This window comes from Macrobrachium nipponense, chromosome 5 (genome assembly GCF_015104395.2).
Source record: "Macrobrachium nipponense isolate FS-2020 chromosome 5, ASM1510439v2, whole genome shotgun sequence".
NCBI lineage: Eukaryota > Metazoa > Arthropoda > Malacostraca > Decapoda > Palaemonidae > Macrobrachium > Macrobrachium nipponense.
This window is the reverse complement of record NC_061107.1, coordinates 19857272-19876455: the sequence shown is the minus strand read 5'-3', so window position 1 is coordinate 19876455 and position 19184 is coordinate 19857272. Positions and strand designations below refer to the sequence as shown.

The 19184-nt window shown below is 36.4% G+C and overlaps 1 long non-coding RNA gene across 1 annotated transcript in view; it reads right to left on the bottom strand.

The window, feature by feature from the left end:
* Positions 1 to 453: 453 nt before the first annotated feature.
* LOC135215236 (uncharacterized) overlaps positions 454 to 19184 on the bottom strand; it is a 526566-nt gene continuing 507835 nt past the window's right edge. Inside the window, exon 3 of the long non-coding RNA XR_010314625.1 lies at positions 454 to 650. This is a non-coding gene — a long non-coding RNA (uncharacterized LOC135215236). The remainder of the gene's footprint in view (positions 651 to 19184) is intronic.

Here is a 19184-nt window from a genome sequence, read left to right as displayed (position 1 = left end):
ACCAGTCTGGTAAACTCTGATGATTCCCTCCCACATTTGGCAATTGCTTCTGCTACAGCTCTCAAATATCCTTTTGCTCGGAAAGAAAAACAAAATCCAAAGCCAGCAGCTTAGACAACACCAGGGTGTGGACTTAACAAGCGACAGAAACAAATTGAGTGGCTGGCTGAGTTTTTCCTCTCTCCTACCTCGAAAATAGGTGGGGCCTTGTCACCTAGTTAAAAGCAAAATAAAGGCGACCGCTAATTTCAAAATTCAAACTGTTGCCGAGCAGAAACTCTTAGCTATAAAAATGAGATGATACATACTAGTTCGTACACATGAACTGGTTAGCACAGGAATATAATGGACTACCTATATCTGTAACCCTACTCATGCTAAACAAAATGGAAGCCTTCACTGAAGAATAAGAAGTAGCGTACATACCTTATAGTTTTCTGTAGATGGTGCCCAAAACACTAAACTGGATCTAAAGTTACTTAAAGTTGTATGTAGCACGTCAAGGCAAACCTGGTCCCCGGAAAGATGTTTTTTATCATCTTAGCAGCAACATAATGGAACAGACAAGTTTGTGCCTTGGTAATAGTTGAGGTCCATTACTAGTGCTTCTATCAGATGATAAAAAAGAGCTTGGCAGAATCATTTCCAGTCTGAAAAATTTCAATACAGTATGCAGTGTAAACAGAAACCTGAATCCTTGGTGTTGAGCAACCTAATGCAATACATATTCTGCAGACTTTTTATTCACTCACTTGAGATTAACTACCTACTCCACCTATATTCCACCTGTCTATTCCAACTTTAACCCTATGATAAGTAATATATTAGGCATTCTGTTTTCAAAAGCGGAAAAAATGGACCAAATTGATTATCAGTATTAACAGTAATGAAAGTATAATCAATTTGCTAACAAACAATGTCACAGTACCTTCAGAGCTCTACTACAAGTTGTAAATTAATCTCTTATCTCTAAAGGCCTCTCTCCTTATTGGTAACGGATTTTCTGGTTGGTAACATGTATAATGGTAGCAATGTACAAATAAAAAGTAGTTTCAGGGGATATTCATGCATAAAAGTGCAAGCTGATTCAATATAAAGAAACATTTCCATAAACACTAAATCTGATGCCCCTTCTAGTCATTCTAGGGTATCAATATTAGGCCAAGATAACAGATAATACACTGAGGTGGCCCACGCTACTTGAGTACATGCTGTATTGTTAAAGTGTAAAGTGGGTAAGTATGAGTAAAATGGGTGCTGTTATGAAATGGATCAATTTCATAGACTAAAATAGGGTAAAATATGCAAAAGTCAGGGATCATTCATTATGATTGTCATCATTATAGACTGAAATGAACATTTTATCCATGGAATGAATCACCGTTAAAAACTTTCACATTAAATAAAATAAAATAAAAAAAAATGCAAATTCAGGACTTAATGAAAATGTGACATTGGATGTTAGCCTACATGGACACTGTTCATATCAAACTAACCCTACCTGGTCGAACCTACATAGTGTTATATCAAACCTGACCAAGGTGCTTCACCCATGCTGAAGTGCTCTATTGCAATACTAATTTATATATACTATCTCAATCAATAAACCCTACTAGTCATCTCCCCCTTAATCTTGCCTAAAAATTATGCCAAATAGTACAACTTGGCATAGAAAAATTGTTTTACCAACCAGCAGTAACTAAGCAACAGAAGCTGAAAGTGGGCTATAATACTAGCCTACCACCTAATTATCAATGCCCCTGTAGGGGGGTAGGGTTGTGTAGGTTGCAGTGTGCCTTCAGCCCCTAGCTGCAACCCCTTTTGTTCCTTTTGCTGGACCTCCTTTCATATCCTTTCTTCCATCTTACTTCCCACCCTCTCCTAACAATTGATCCATAGTGCAACTGCGAGGTTTTCCTCCTGTTACACCTTTCAAAGTTTTTGCTGTCAATTTCCGTTTCAGGACTGAATGACCTTATAAGTCCCAGTGCTTGGTCTTTGGCCTAAATTCTACATTAAGTTCAATTACCAACCCATGGGGATTTTAAACCCATCCCATCATAGGCCCAATTGGCCCCTATGACTACAAGTTTTTTTTACATCCAATAAATCAGGCTGGATCAGAATGGTACAATTCATCCGTCCCCCCATGTACTTGTGCTTTGATCCAGATTCAGGCCGCCTTACCAGTTCCAGCCTCTAAGATAGAAGCATGTGAAGTGAATGATTTTACTGTTTCAACTTGTGACAAATTAAACTCCACGAAATCTCCTAGCTGCCAACAAACTTATCCGCAAACACTGTATGTGAAAGGTCTTCACTGTAAGTTTTCATTGTTTCAGTAAATACAGTAATTAAACATGTTCATCTATACAAGACACCCAACTCTGTTTCTCACCACATTATTGTCTAGACCAAATACGATACAACTTGGGTCTAGCACTTCCACGATCAATCATAACACTTGAGGGTGTCTAAAACAAGTAAGGAACCTGACTACTTTAAACTCAACAGCTGCAAATGTGAGTATGCCATTCATTTGTTGTTTTAGGTATACTTTATTATTATGATGAAAAGATTTTCACCTATTAATGTTAAGAGGCAGCATTAGCCAGTCCAAGTTCCGATCATCAGTGTTACTTGCCTCCCTGGCCAGGTCAAGGGACAGCTCCCTTGGTTAGGTCAGGGCACAATAAAGGTTGGTTAGATTAGGGCACAACACCTTATGAAAAGTTGTTAATGTTATTTTGGTTAGTCTTAGCCTAGGCCAGACCATGTATCCAAGCAGAGATGTACACCTACCAAGCCGCATTCTTATGCTATAATGAAGAATTTCCAAAATTAATATTTCTGCAGTGACAAAACTAAGATTTTAAAATCATAGTTTCTTAACGGTGGCCGCGAGTTCGATTCTCGGGCATTCCAATGATGGGGGTTAGAGATGTGTATTTCTGGTTATAGCAGTTCATTCTCGACGTGGTTCGGAAGTCACTTAAGCCGTTGGTCCCGTTGCTGAATAACCACTGGTTCCATGCAACGTAAAAACACCATACAAGCAAACATAGTTTCTTAAAGTTTTTGGATTTTGATCCACCAAATGACATTCTTTCCCTAGACAAGAATGTACCATATAATGACCAACCAATGCCAAAAATCAGTATCTCCACTGGGCTATTCCTAATGTCATTTCATCTGAATAACACCAAATAATAGTGATTTTGAGTTTCTCAGAAAAATTTACAATGATACAATCTTGCTCCTTCATTCAGCAATGATTCCTGGGTTGTTTATAGAACAAGAGGACAGGGCTATTTCCTATCCACTGCCTCCAAATGGAAAAGGTATAAAATAAAAGACGTTCAACATGTTCTAAACCACCCATAAAACCACTTATCCAATAAATTTCCCTCAAATAATTGACTGCCAGTTTTACGACAGAAAAGACATTTTTATAAATCATGCAACACCTCACTCCTGTACTTCTTAAGGTGGCCATAGTATGTCTCTCCTCTCACCCATTAATTCATAAGCTTACCATAGTGGGGTATCCAGACCCAGTCATGGGAAATTTAAAACCCTCTTATTGTATTCCTGGTCAACCCACATAATGTCTTAGGCCTAACAGATTCAAAAAATCTAACTACGTACTAATCAGAATGCCTTTAATTGATATGAATCTACAACCATGCTCTGACCCACAATCATTCACTCCTTCCTGCTCCTAATGCCAAAATACGTAGGTCACAACAAGTTTTTGGGGGAAATTGGGAAACCTGAAGACTTTTATATTATAAACCCATTTATTACAGTTTCTGAAAAACATTGATGAACATTTTAAATGGCTGTACCAGTAGGGATTATTGGGAGAGTTATCCAGTGTGTGAGATGTATAGTTGGAGAAATAAAATTTACAAGTGATGGTACCAGCACCCTTTCCAGCCAGCCTTTATTTACAGGAGATGTAACAACTAGAAGTGACAATGAACTTTATAAACTCAATATGAGCATACCTCTGAAGGATCCAAATTATCTCTGAGTGGTACCTACTGATTATGACATCAGTCATAGAATACAATTTCTGCTGGAAATTGTGCTAGGTCCTGTAGGCTGATAAATAATTAGTGGTTCTGGGAAAATCTGCCAAAAGAAAATTCAACCATGGCCATAAGATCAATGGATAATGGGTGTTTGGTGGAGCTGACTGACAGACAGACTTCAGTCATTCTATTTCATGTTGCTGGACAATGTGCTTACAAAAACCACAATTACATATAGTACTACCTGATTGCTAGAAGTCGTACAACAATGTTGAGGGCCATTTGTAGTCTGAGCAACCCAAGTGTATACAAAACACAACGGCTACATTGGCACTTTAAAAGGAATGCAATATGTACCCAGAACTGGTACAAAGAAAGAATTTTAAGAAAGTTACTTTTTTATCGTACTGTGTCCAGAAGCAATACATCTGGAACATTTTAGGCATTTTTGGAATCGATGGTGCCAATTAAAGAGAATATGACTCAGGCAAAGCACTTCTGAGGTGAATAAAAATGGTAGATCCAGGGTACTATTCCGCGGCGGCCTAGACTATGGCAGTTGCGGTTTTTCTATGCATTTTTACCTCCTGAACAAGAATTTTAAGTAATATTTATTCGGACGACTGTAATTAACCCCCGGCGAAATACATTGGACGCCCCAATCCCTAGTGGATGTCGTACCGGCGGTTACGTTCCTTGCAGTCCGGCCGGAACTATTCTGTAGAATTACCGCAATATTAGCTTTGCTACGTACGATGTTTCGATTGCAACTACATGTATGCAATAGTAACCAGGGCTGCCACTCCTGGGTTTTTTGTCTCTTGTCTGGGTTTCTGGGTTTTTTATTCGGAAATTTTGTTTTTTTTGTAAAATTACACTGAAGTAAGATATATTTTGAAAATATGTATCTATGGTCCGCAAGTACATAACATCAGCAAAGATGTTGCAGAGACATATCTTGCTGATTTGTACTTAGGTGGCAGAGCAATGGCTTTATTAAGAAAAGAGCAATTTGGTGTGCAAGTAGATAAAACTTTCAAAACAGATTTTCTAAATTTTCTTGTTGAATTATCAAAACAAATTAAGCAAAGGTTCCCCCTTCATGAAGATGGTGTTGTTGCTGATTTAAGCATCTTGGATCCAGCTTTGGCTCTTGATACTGCAAGGTCACCAACATCTCTTGTCAAATTAGCAATTAGTTTTCCATAAATTATCCCTGAAAAGGAATTGAATAACTTAGACGACGAATGGAAATCATTCGGAAATTCAAAAGATATAACTCCAATTTATAATTCAATTCCAGAATTCTGGTACAAATTAAGAAATATAAGAGACGGCTTTGATATTCCCAAATTTGAAAACGCTTTCCTGTTTTATGACAAATTTAACAATACTACCACATTCTTCTGCCTCAGTTGAACAAGTTTTCTCTCAAGTTTAGTCAAATCAAAAAATACAAAACTCTCTCAAGCCCTATTCAGTGAGAGACAAGCTGCTTGCTAAACAGGCAATAACCAGAGGTGGTCTTAGTAGTGATACTTGGGAACCTACATCAGAACTCGTAAAGATGTAATGGATGGTGTTTGCCATAAAAAGTATCAAAAACGTCTGAAAAATCTGCAAGATTCAAATAAAGTGACCCTACAAGAAGTTTCTGAATTCGAGTGCGATCCGCATCTAGAAACAAGCGTAAGCCTTTTCCATCCATCACCTTAGTTACTGGAAGCCTAAGGTTCTTCTGATTATTTATATCCCAGGTATGTCCAGTGCATATAGCGCTGGTTTTTTTGTATAGGAATCTGAGTTTTTTTCCATCTGAATCTGGGGTTTTCTAAAAAGTACGAGTGGTAGCCCTACTATGCATAGGCTAACATAGAGAAACTACCTTCTCGGTAGGTGTACTAATCTAACAATGTCATATGAATTCTTGGTTCTTCGCTGCAAAATATCAGAATTGCGAAAAACTACTGCCTGTTTAGGCAGCCTATACAAAATCAACTAAATAAGACAAAAACTTACCTTCTAAACGAGAGAAATGGTACTTTACAAATAAAATCCAAGAGTACCTCTCCATACCGTTCACATACTACTGCACTAAGTTTCGAACAGTTACAGAGTACAGACAGTTCCAATCATACTAAGTACCTGCAATGGCCACTCTACGCATTTATGGATTTAGTACATACTCACATCTTTATAAAATTCCATTATTACCGGTTACTCAGGATATTATCATGATTATCAAATAAGGATTTCCATCACTGAAGTAGGAATACAATGGAATACGTATATAGCTATGCTGAGAAGCAAGACTTTAGAATAAATGCATTAAGATTTAAAATACATGACGAGAATGATGTTAAGTGAGAAAATTTAGTATAAGATCTAATAGAATTCTAAGGGGCGCCATTTGGTCTCTAATAGCTCCCCTCTCTCTTTTTTTTGGGGGGAGACATTTTGAAAATGATACGGTTAATAGTATTACTGACGAAGAAATGAACATGCTTTGGTATATTTTAATGCCTATATAAATATGAATATTAGATGATATTAAGGGAAAAGGATGGCTGATTTATTTTTTATCAATATTAATTAGTCAACAAGTTTCTAAGTCCACAATTTACAGATTGGCTAAAATACGGTAGCTTACAAGTGTACTTTGACATAACCATTGGATACAGGGCCCCCTGGAAATAATCACTTCGTAATCTCAATATGGATACAGTTCCACTTAACTCTATAGAGACCACGACGCATTTATATTACAAACTTTTGGATAAAAGTAAACTTATTATTTTACAGTACAGTATATTACAGGATTTATAGGACTTCACTGAGAGTAAATAATAATGTCAGCTGTAACAATAAAAGTAGTTTACTCCAATGAGGGTTTTAATTTCTAAGGTTAGGGATGGTAGCAAAAGAGGTAGTAAATAAGTGAATGACAAGAATGAGAATGTATAATCTATAATATTTTATACTTGTTTTGTGTTGAGTAACCTATAATCTTTATTGTTGATAGTTTCATTTCCAACATCTGTTATATAGATAAAACTTGGAGGAAAAAAGTGGGGCAGGGGACAATTGGTATGTTGCCTCCCGCCCCTGAATAAAAAGTGAGGGGATTTGTGGCCCCCTCCCCCACCCCCCGGGACATGACGCCCATGATCGTACAGAAAATAAAATCAACAGATAATACCTACATATAAAAATGACATAGAGCAGATAATAGATCTAGAAAGGTCCATAACAAGCCTAAAACAACGAATACATAGGTTTTGCTAATTATAATGGAACATATTTGTTGCGCTTTTTATCATCTAGCTATAATTGAATCTTAAATAGATGAAACTGAAATCTGCAATCTCATTGCTTGTGGGTACTAATTTTACCTTTTGCTTTCATTCTAGCCTGAATCACAAGCGCATGCATGGCTAAAATCTTAATTATTTTATCCGTGTTATCATAAAAAGGTGAAAATATTATTGTCACATTCTTAATGTCACAAAAGCTAGAATAACCGGATTTAAAAAAAATTATAGATAAGGTTAAAGATTATCAAAGTTAATTAACTTAAATTCAACCTGCATGAATTATAATCCTCTCTTTTATATCCCATGGGTTTTGGATCAGGCTGAAAAGAAAATATAATGGCATGTCGATTTTTTTACAGACCAAAAACGATTTCCAGTGTTTACCTTCCATACACTAAGAGAAAACGGACTGCCCTTGTAACAAGGAAAACGATAAAATATGGTAAACTATATAATAATATTCACTAATGTTTGTTCGTTCCATTAACTTTCCATACTTCTGTTAATGGATATATATCAGGACCGGATTAAGGTTGGGGGGGGGGGGGGGGGGGGGGCTGGCTGGGCCACCCACCAAGAGGGGTCCTCCCAAAAATAAAAAAACTACATTTTAATTTAATAAGGTTAGTATTGTAATCGGGCACTTATATTACCCATACAAGCCAAATTGAAAACTTTGTTATTAAGTTTGACAATACCATGATGCTCGTACATACGAATGTTACGAATGTTTGTGTCACTCAGTCTGGTTCAGCATATATACTATAAGCAGACAGAATCTCGGGAGAAGCGCCGCAGTGTGCGTCTTAACCCATTGGATTATGGACATACAGAATACAACTCAGCCCTTCTGAAAAATACAGAACACAAACTTTCTTGCCTGTCATTGATCAGTTTATCTCTTCTCTCGACCAACGTCTGGAAGCATACGAACAGATATCAAGTCAATTCAGTTTTTTTTTTTTTTTTTTTTTTTTTTTTTTTTTTTTTTTTTTTTTTTTTTTTTTTTTTTTTTTTTTTTTTTTTTTTTTTTTTTTAGACATCTGCAAAAGCCTTCTTCAGACGAACTTCACGACACAGCAGAGCAACTCGTCAGGGCATATCCAGATGACTTGGATATTGCATTTAACGAGGAACTGTGCCAATTTGTAACATTTGCTAATACATTCACAGATGAGGAGCCAACAGATATCAGCACTGAGCTTTTCCTGTATAGACTTATATTGGACAAGAGTGTGCAGGACACTTTCCCAAACATAAAAATATACCTTGTTTTGATGGTGTCAAACTGCAGTGGGGAGCGCTCTTTCTCAAAGCTAAAATTAAATGAGAACAGATTACGGACATCCATGAAACAGAAACGACTGGTAAATCTGACTATAATGAGCCTCGAGTCAAATATATTGCCTGAACTGGAATTCAACGAAATCATAAGTGAATTTGCAATAAAAAAAAATCAAGAAAAGTGTCGAGAAAGTAATCCTGGCTATACATATAACCACATAAGAAAGAATGAGCTATTATAATTATGTGTTAGTTACGTTATTATTTTTATATAAATAATTGTAACTGTATATGTGTAAAAAAAAAAATATGGTAAGAACAACTTATGCTTATTTCATTTTGTGTTTATGCATATTAATAACATCAGAAGAGTAGTCCCATTGTTGTATTTCCTGAATAAAACTGTCCAACTAATATATTAGAATTACTGTATGTTGGCTACTGGATTAATTAGACAATGGTTTGCAGTGTATGCAATAGGAGTTGGAAAGGGGGCCTCCCACCAGAGTGGGCCCCAGGCCTCCCACCAGCTTAATCCGGCCCTATATAATATATATATAATATATATATATATATATATATATATATATATATATTATATATATATATAACATAACCATAGAATAAACTGGAATTTGTCACGTATAATTTATAGCAGCAAACTGCCGGTACAAGAGTCAAATGATGGAATCGACCTTAATAAAAGAGAGGCAGGTAATGAACATCTCAAAAGGAGCATGGGATTCAGATGTGATCGACAAGGTTTTCATTCAACCAACGCTTAAGAAGATTAAGGAAGATTATCAGCAGGGGTGACCTAAACTGGCTTACCTGTGGATGGATCTCTTGGTATAAATACCACCTTTCTGTAAACTCTTCATTCATATACCTGAAGAGAGAGCAGCAGTCTCTGAAGTATAGTAACTTTTTCTCTTTATATTTTGGTGTTTTTTATGGGCTCCTTTTATTAGATGGAATTCTGTTGTAACAGAACATTTTTACCAGTCATATATTATATATATATATATACATATATATATCTATATATATATATAATACATCATATATATATATATTATATATAATATATATATGTATAATTTTATATATATGAGGTAAAATAAAAAATTACGAATAATAACACTGAAATTTGATAAAAGTGATAACCTGCTTGGAAAGTGAACGAATAAAAAGTAAATGTAAAGTTGGTAGTTTTTGGTAAGGGCAGTCCGGTCGGTAAAAGACTTAATGAAACCTCGTACGCAATCACTTTAAAAAATATAAGAGACTATAAAGCAAGTTTCTAATTAAGTATCAGAAAATCTTCAAAAATTAGGTTAATAAAAGGTTTAGAGAAAATGTCAATTTATAATTGTCAATTCTTTAAACGTAGACTGATATGAAAATAAAAGTTCGTTTGTTTTAATTAAGTGTATTCGTGCCTCTAAAGATTATGACGGTTTGGAGGAAGATGCAGTATTTTAGGCTGAAGTTGCAATTAAATACCTAAAACGTTATGGATAGCTTCAATGAGTCATGACCGTGACTATATGATGTTCTGTAGGTCCGAGAAAATGAGAGGTACTGAGTATGATAAATCTCCATTTACATTTCCCGTTAGGAATAACGAGAACAGAAGACAAAAGCACATGAAATCAATAAAACCTCCAAGAGACAAGATAAAATGAACATTTGGAACTGGGATGAAATACATAACAATGTCCCAGTTAGTTGAGTGGCAGCAATTTGTGAGAAAGGTGTACTAGGCCTACCTTAAGACAGACAAGAAAATAAATTACGACTAGTGAGTTAGTGTGGCTTTTCTTAGCAACATTCACTTTAGTGTGAACGTCCCTTCCTACACGTTTTAGAGCAGAAAGAAACACTAGGAGAAGGACCAGTCCAAAATCAAACCAGTGCCTAGGTAGGCAACCCTTCTAAGAGAATGTTACTCCGAATTCAAACCTTGTTCTCAAACCCTGGACTGTGCCATAGCCATTGTACCGAGGCCTTCCATGGTCTTGGGTTCGAGTTCCCTTTTCTGGGAGTACAATCAGCCATTTATTCTGTTTTCGTTCACTTTCCTGACACCCACCCCCCCTCTCACAAAAAAAAAAAAAAAAAAAAAAGAAAAAAAAAAAAAAAAATCTGTAGCAGGACAGGTTGTTGAGCGAGCAAGTGTTGCTTAGTGGATTATCAGAAAAGTGCCCTGATCTTTGCCACTCTGTTCCTAATGAGCGTTTTATTTCTAAATCCATCCTGACTGTCCTATCCAAGTTGTTGAAGCAAACGTGGCGGATTTCATTTACCTTTCAACAGAATTTTTGTAAATGTAAATACTGCCGTTGTTGAAAGCATTGTTGTTTATTGTTCTCTTGATTTTTACAGTGTTACTGATGTTATGAGTCTATTTATTAGTTTTGATACTGATTGTTGTTAATTATTTATTCTTTCAGGAGACAATGGGCTGCACCCTGGGCCTGTTACTCATTACCGTAAGAAAAATTGCAGAGTACTTTACTCAAACATTTTCTTCATCTCCGGAGTTGTGCCCGTAAAAAATGTGCCGAAGTTTCTTCGGCGCAATCGAGTTTTCTGTACAGCCACTCCAGCGTATAACCAAGGCCACCGAAAATAGTTCTATCTTTCGGTGGTCTCGGTAAATGCTGTATAAGCCGCGGCCCATGAAACTTTAACCACGGCCCGGTGGTGGCCTGGCCTATATCGTTGTCTGAAGCACAATTATGGTTAACTTTAACCTTAAATAAGATGAAAACTACTGAGCCTAGAGGGCTGCAATTTGGTATGGTTGATGATTGGAGGGTGGATGATCAACATACCAATTTGCAGCCCCCTAGCTTTGGTGATTTTTAAGATCTGGGGGCGGACAGAAAAGTGCGGACGGACAGAAAACCGGCACAATAGCTTTCTTTTACAGAAAACTAAATCGGCGACAGGGTGATCGAGAGGCTAAGCAGGGTTTGTAAGGGATGTCTTAAGTTTGACGAATAATTCCATTATTCCATGGAATGAAATATGGTATGATGTGGGATGGGAAAGTAAGACAGATGTCACAAGGGAGAATGTCGATCAAGTGTTTTGTTACCGAACACTTATATGACGACAAGTTTGACAGTGAATGCAAAACCTTGTGTATGCAGACACGGACTTATTAAAAGCTTATGACAGAGTAGCTAGAAAGGCAACGTGGAGGGTGTTGAGAATTTGACGGTATAAAGATATAAGTTGTTGAGTTATGAAAAGTTTCTTGGAGGAAGCGAAGTCTTCAAACGGGTAGATGGGAAAGTGGCTGGCTTGATGGAGAGGTGGTTTGAGACAAAGATGTGTTGTTGTTCTCATGGCTGCTCAATAATTTCATGAAGAGAGTGATGCGAGAAATCTGAAAATGACAAGTTATAGATGCAGAGTTAGGGGACAACAGTAAATAAGGGTTTATCGGGGTGTAGAATAGTTGTTTGCGGATAATACACTTAGTGTATCGTCCGTTAGAACTGAATTCAAGCGCTTGAAGGTACCAATAGTGCTAAAGAAGGCACCACAAAATTCAAGTGCTGAGAATAATAAAAGCGATCTCAGAGAGCGGTTCATCCACTCGCCGTACAATAGGTCGTATCTTTTAGTCGAATTGTGCGAGCCATGCCCAGGAATTAATTATTTCCCCGTTCAGTTAAATTGCTTTTAAGGATGGCTGCCAGGATGACTAATCCTTTACTGAAATAAACATCTGTTGAGCAGCAACATCAAAAAAAAGGTAAAAGCATTCTGTGTGACTTACTATAGTAGATTTACATCAACCGTACATCTGATGTCTAGGCCAGTCCCTTACGACGTTCCTGATTGGTTGTTGATAAGCCAATCGCATGGCTGCAAACTCTCAGCCTCTCGAGAAAGCTCACATAGGCAGGATGAATATTCCCCCTCTCCTGAGGGATACGTCTTTCAAAAGTATCCCTCATGAGAGGTGGAACATACATCCTGCCTATGTGAACTCTCTCGAGAGACTGAGCTTGCAGCCCTGTGATTGGCTTATCAACAGCAAATCAGGACGTCGTAAGGGACTGGCCTAGACATCAGATGCACGGTTGATGTGAATCTATTATAGTAACGACTTAACTTGAATTATACTCACTATTCTTTCCTTTTAGTCTACATTGGTGTCCAGGCTGGCTGGTCTGGTCTAAAAATGCCCATGTCAACACGGACCATTCAATAAAGTGTGCCAAGGTGTTACAAGGATTAACAGGTCTAGTGTGGACCTCTGAGATTGTAACAACCAATGGAAACAGTAATTTTATACTCTGTTAAGATCATATACATCAAGTTACTTTGCACTGTGAATATTTCTTCACCTCCAACGACGAGCTTCGGGATTCTCGTGTCCATGATTCCTGCTCAGACATCCCTGCAATTAGGGATTGTTTAGTTCTTTTTCTTCTTTTATTTTTAATATCATTTATTATTCCAACCTAAGACTGCACTGTCCTTTCCTACCGGCCTTTCCTCGCAAGAAATATATATTTTAAACGCGTTTTCTATTCACTTTTCATTCCCTCATAACGCAAGCATACTGAACACGCAACAGCTCATTTTAGAATGCTGAGAGAGAGAGAGAGAGAGAGAGAGAGAGAGAGAGAGAGAGAGAGAGAGAGAGAGAGAGAGAGGGAGAGAGAGAAGCGCTGTCATCAAACACTTGCTTCCTCCTTTGTACCACATCTTTTGCACGTTCTCTGTTGACATAACATTAAAAGGCAGCTTTTAAAGAACCTTCTTTTTTTTTTTTCTTTTAAGGTCCTCGAATTACCTTCATTTTAAAGACTCTAGCGACTTGACGAAGAAAACCCGGGATTTACTCACGAGGATCTAATTAAGAGCATGAAAAGGTTTGTGTGTCTGACCAGAGAAAAAAATATTCTTACAAACGCAGAGCTAATAATAATAATAATAATAATAATAGTAATAATAATAATAATAATAATAATAAAAAGAGAAAGAAAGGGAAAAAGGGATAAATATCAAGACCTGAAAATAGGAATAAGAAGGATATGGGATATGCCAGTAGAAATTGTACCCATAATCATAGGAACACTAGGCACGATCCCAAGATCCCTGAAGAGGAATCTGTAAAAACTAGAGGATGAAGTAGCTCCAGGACTCATGCAGAAGAGTGTGCTCCTAAGGAGGCAGGATGCAACCCGGAACCCCACACTGTAAATACCACCCAGTCGAATTGGAGAATTGGAGGACTAGATAGACCACAAAAAAAAAAATAATAATAATAATAATTTGTATGTTTGACTGGAGGAATATTTCCTAAGGATTCTTCAAATAATAATAATAATAGTAATAATAATAATAATAATAATAATAAAGGAACCTGCAAAACCTAGATGCCGAAGTAGCTCCAGGACTCACGCAGAAGAGTGTGCTCCTAGAAACAGCGCACTAAGTGAGAAAAGAAAAGTTATGGACTCCAAAGGAGGCAGGATGCAACCCGGAACCCCACACTATAAAAACACCCAGTGTGATGGACAAAAAAAAAAATTATTATTATAATAATAAAATAATATACTCCTCAGTTTCATTCATTCACCAGTACAGTTTTAGCGAAAATTTTTAAAGAATCAATTCTACCTACATATAATTCCACATGTCTTTTCTGATCGTCTTTTGGCTTGTCCCAGAAGAAAGCAAAGAGTCCCTTATGAATTGGCATTATACATTATCACGCCTTTACACTGAAGATTATTCATTTCGTCAAACTGATAAATGTTACCAAGACAAGTCCAGTTTATCCTTCATTGCGTCTTACAGATTTTTTTCTTTTAAATGTTTATTTTCCAAAAAAATAAACTTTACAAAGGTTGTTTACAAATATTTACATTTATGGTGGAAGATAATTTACAATGATTTTGAAATATTTACGAATTTATGTATTTTTGATCCGAGGAAGTTTGTTTAAATGGCATCTCCTAATTGTAAATTTTTAAAAGCAATCTGGATCTCTGCATCCTTTCTCGAATCCTAGTCCTCAAGTTTGGGACATTTAATAACTTCCCATTCTTATAACATTGCCACAGTGCGTCTTATATAGAGGTTATCAACAGGATTATTTCCCCAAAAAGGAAACGTCAAACTTTAACGAGGTTACCTTCGAGAATAAAAAATAAATAAATAAAATAATCAGTTTCGGATTTTGTTTTCCACAAATCCTCAGTGGTCGGTTAAGTAACTTTTATAATAATAATAGATATCAATCATGGGATGGCAACGGGTCTATCCTACCCCGACTTCTTTCTGCTACGCTGTCTTTCATTTTCTCCTTTTCTTCCTCTAACTAACCTGTACCTCTAACTAACTAGCATTGGCCTCTCTCTCTCTCTCTCTCTCTCTCTCTCTCTCTCTCTCTCTCTCTCTCCTTTTCGTTCCTCAGAGACACCATCTTTCACATATATATCTTGATGTATTTATTTCAAGCTAAGGTAAATACTCTAGGTGTAGTACTCATCTAAATACACATATTCAAAAACACATTTCTAGTATGCATAAACACGCACGCTTACACATACATCATGGAATAAATTCTGGTAAGTGTTCCAGTATCCAAAACATTCATAGTTCTTCTTCTCCCTTTTTTTATGTTGATAAATCCCGGCCCCATCTAGCCTGACTCTCTCTTGTTATTCGGTCGTCTCTTACAAGGACTTAAGTAGGCCTCTGTAAACACAGGGAACAGAGATGTGAATACCCGAGGTCTTTCACGGGAAAAAAAGGAAAAAAAATGTTTTTTACAAGTTTGTCCTCCGGGAGCGGATTCGACCCGTCTCATTTAAGCAACAAGGACTTCATTTTTATTTTTATTTATTTTCTTTTTTTTTCTTGGTGAGCTTCTGAATTTTACTGAAAGGAAGATCAAAGATACGCTCTGACACAGATCCGGAGAACTGAGAGATATCGTTGATCTTCAATCGGCCTGTGAGACTTTAAAGATATAACATACATATATATATATATATATATATATATATATATATATATATATATATATATATATATATATATATATATATATATATATATTAAAGAATAATTAAGAACAGAGGCACGGTCATCAGTAGTAGGAGAGTAACCCCTAAAATAATATGAATACATAAATGGAAAAGTAAAAAAAAAAATGGTTCCAAAATTCATGAAAGAAAATGTATTAATTTCCGACTGATGTTACCAGTAGAAATAGTGATGAAAGGTTATGAAAACCTATACATATCTGAGGAAGATAGCATGTTTCAAAGACGGTTTCAGAGACACTTCGGCTTTCTTCAGTGAGGAGACATCGCGTCTCGAAACTGTCGAACTGAGGTCCTTGACGACGGAAAGGTACACTGTTGCTGAGGACGTAAGACAAATACTTTAAAAAAGGCATTATGTTACAGAACTTGTATACACACACACATATATAATATAGATATAGATATATATATATATATATATATATATATATATATATATATATATATATATATATATATATATATATATATATATATATATATATATGGAACAAACTATTTTAAAGTATTCAACTAAATAATTCTGAAATACTCAAGAACCGACAATGGCTTCACTCTCTCTTGTATGCTGGGATCCCAAAGCAGCAGATGGGTGGACTTGGTGTGTGGTAGGCATGGAGCGATCCACAGACCTTGCAAATATGAACCTTTGGGTCATTTTTGCTGAGTTAATATATAAGATGTATGACAGAAGGACTCATACTCAACCTTATTTAATCTCTTTCCCAACAAGGACTTGAGTGGAAAATGGATCAAAACGTACGTAGGCTTCAATATTGCTGTAAGTAACCAGGTTCATTTTGTTGCTCTTTCGTCACACATAATCTCCAAGGGAGATTAGTTTTGCAGCTGATATATATATATATATATATATATATATATATATATATATATATATATAATATATATATATATATAAAGGTGATGCCACGGAGGAAAATTGAAAGGCGAGAAAGCCAAGAACTTTCGGTCTAACACGACCCTTTGCTTAAGCACAACAGTAGTAAACGTTCGTGTTAGACCGAAAGTTCTTGGCTTTCTCGTCTTTCAATTTTCCTCCGTGGCATCACCTTTAATTTATACATAGCATCACGTTTTATATACTTCGTGATCAAGTTATTCATATATAATATATATATATATATATATATATATATATATATATATATATATAAAATGTATGTATGTACCTGTACATAAATGTGTACATACATACACATATTCTCTTGCAATTTTTTGTTGAGTTACATTGATTTCAGAACTAACGGAGAGTTAACAAGTCAGTGACCACTATAGAAATCTGTTCAAAAACTCCTAACATTTCCTCACTGTTATTTTTCTCTCGACTAATGGCCATGAGATCCATTTGGTTTAAATGCCTGCTAGCTGGAGTTGTCTTTGTTAATCTGTGGAAGACTTGCTGGAAAGAAGGAACACCAGTTCCGGGATTATTCGCAGCACAGAAGCTAAGAAATGGCGTCCAAGCCTCGTTTGCAGTCTCTGGTAAGTTTTCCTTGAATATTTGCATATCCTACATTGTCCTGCCACGTTTTGCAGGAACGAGCAAAGTATGGAGACTTGGCAAGAGACACTGGCCACAGTTTTCCCAATAACAATAATGAGAGATCCATCACCAGGGCCAATAGTCAAGTGTGCCGGTAGAATAAACGGTCTTATATTGTTCATTTGGCTAATCTGTTAATGTTTAGGACTCTCCTTCTCGTTTCTAAAGATTACGTTCAAACTTCACGACTCTTGTTCCTGTTATAAAATCTCGTATTCATTTGGTGGCTGTTCATTTTTAGGATTCTGCTCAAATTGTAACGTTCACCGTAAAACTCCTCTATCCAATTTAAGGATTTAATTTTATCGTTCACTTGGTGCGTCTGCTCATTCTGTGATCGTCATGTGCCTTTGTATTCTTAATCATTGTTTCTTTATTGCTAGTTTTCCAGCCTAAAGCATTATTTTCTAATACAAAGAGCCTCCCGTCATCAGCACCACCAGAAATAGACTCAGTGACAAATCTAAATTGGTTCACATTTGTGCTATATTACGGATGAGTATTCTTTCCATTTATTTTGAAACGGTACATGCACTAGCTTTAGAAAACTATTTCTATCTTTACATTGTTTGTTTGACTTTAGAAAATTTCGCACCCAATTTTCAAAAATAATTTTTAAACATGCACTTATTGCTTGCAGATATTTAGACTTTTTTTTTCCGTGTGACCTACTTTAGCACTCGAGACGAAAATGACGTCACAGGAAAACCTTACAGACAGGTTTAGCAAAGCTAAATATTTATCTCAAGCTTTATTTCCTTTCTTTTCTTTACTGTAACACTGCTGGATGGTGATCTTTCCACTGCAGCGCAACTTTTTCTTCCCTACGATAAAAGCATCACAAATCGAGTCCGCGCCTTTTAAATGGTTCGCAAAGACTCGAAACGACTGTAAGTATCTCGAAATCGACACTCTGCCGAACGACACAGTGATATTTCCGTGTCAAGCCACGTCTGGTTTGACGCATTTGCCCAGCTGTGGTCAAGGTTGTGTATTATAACCGTGTCTATGGGGCCTATGCCAAATGGACCCGAAATATTTGCAAGTCGTGCCAACTTATAAGTGCATTCTGGCTCCGCTGTGTTGTTGCATTGCAGAAGAAGAAGAATCAGAAGAAGGAGAATGGGAAGATAGTATTGGAAAAAGCTGTGTAAGGAGAGATAGCAATTTAGATCCAGATCGTGATGTTGAGAAAACGTAGGCCTATGTCCGAGTGCCAAGAGGCCTGAGAGAGTGAGAGTGCTTCGGCGGGTTCGAATTGTCATCTTGATCTTGGCTTCGGCTTCATTACTCGTTGAATATTATCTTTGTACTACTTTACGATTTTTTTATATCTTATTTTGTCATCTTTTAGTTGTCTCGCTTAGAGCAGCAAAGTTACAAGTCACGGTTCTTTTAATCTTAATTTTGAAAAATAAAATTTTCTGGCCTTATTCAGAACGCTTCAGGCTTATATTTAAACAAGCAAGTTATGAACGCTACAAAAAATAAGGTTTTAGGTTTTAAATCTCAAGGAAAGCTGAAATGTGCATGAAAGAAATAATAGAATAATTTTTGCAATAATTTTCTTTGAATATGTGCGGCCGTGTGGCTTATTATTAGAATATTCATATATATCGCGATACGGTACTACAGATAATGTTTTTATAAAAGGACATCTTGCTCCATCATATAAATAATATTGTAGGTGCTCTCTCTCTCTCTCTCTCTCAGATTTATCCATTCCTCACCACCCCTTCTTCCTTCCTCTACCCACACACAGTCTATTTACCATCATGACACAGAGAGTGTCTCTCCCTACTGCCTCGCCATTTATATATTCGGACGATATCGTCTGATCGTGACGTCACTATGGAAGAAGTTAGTGTCTTCCAAATCATGGGTTAATTATTCTCTC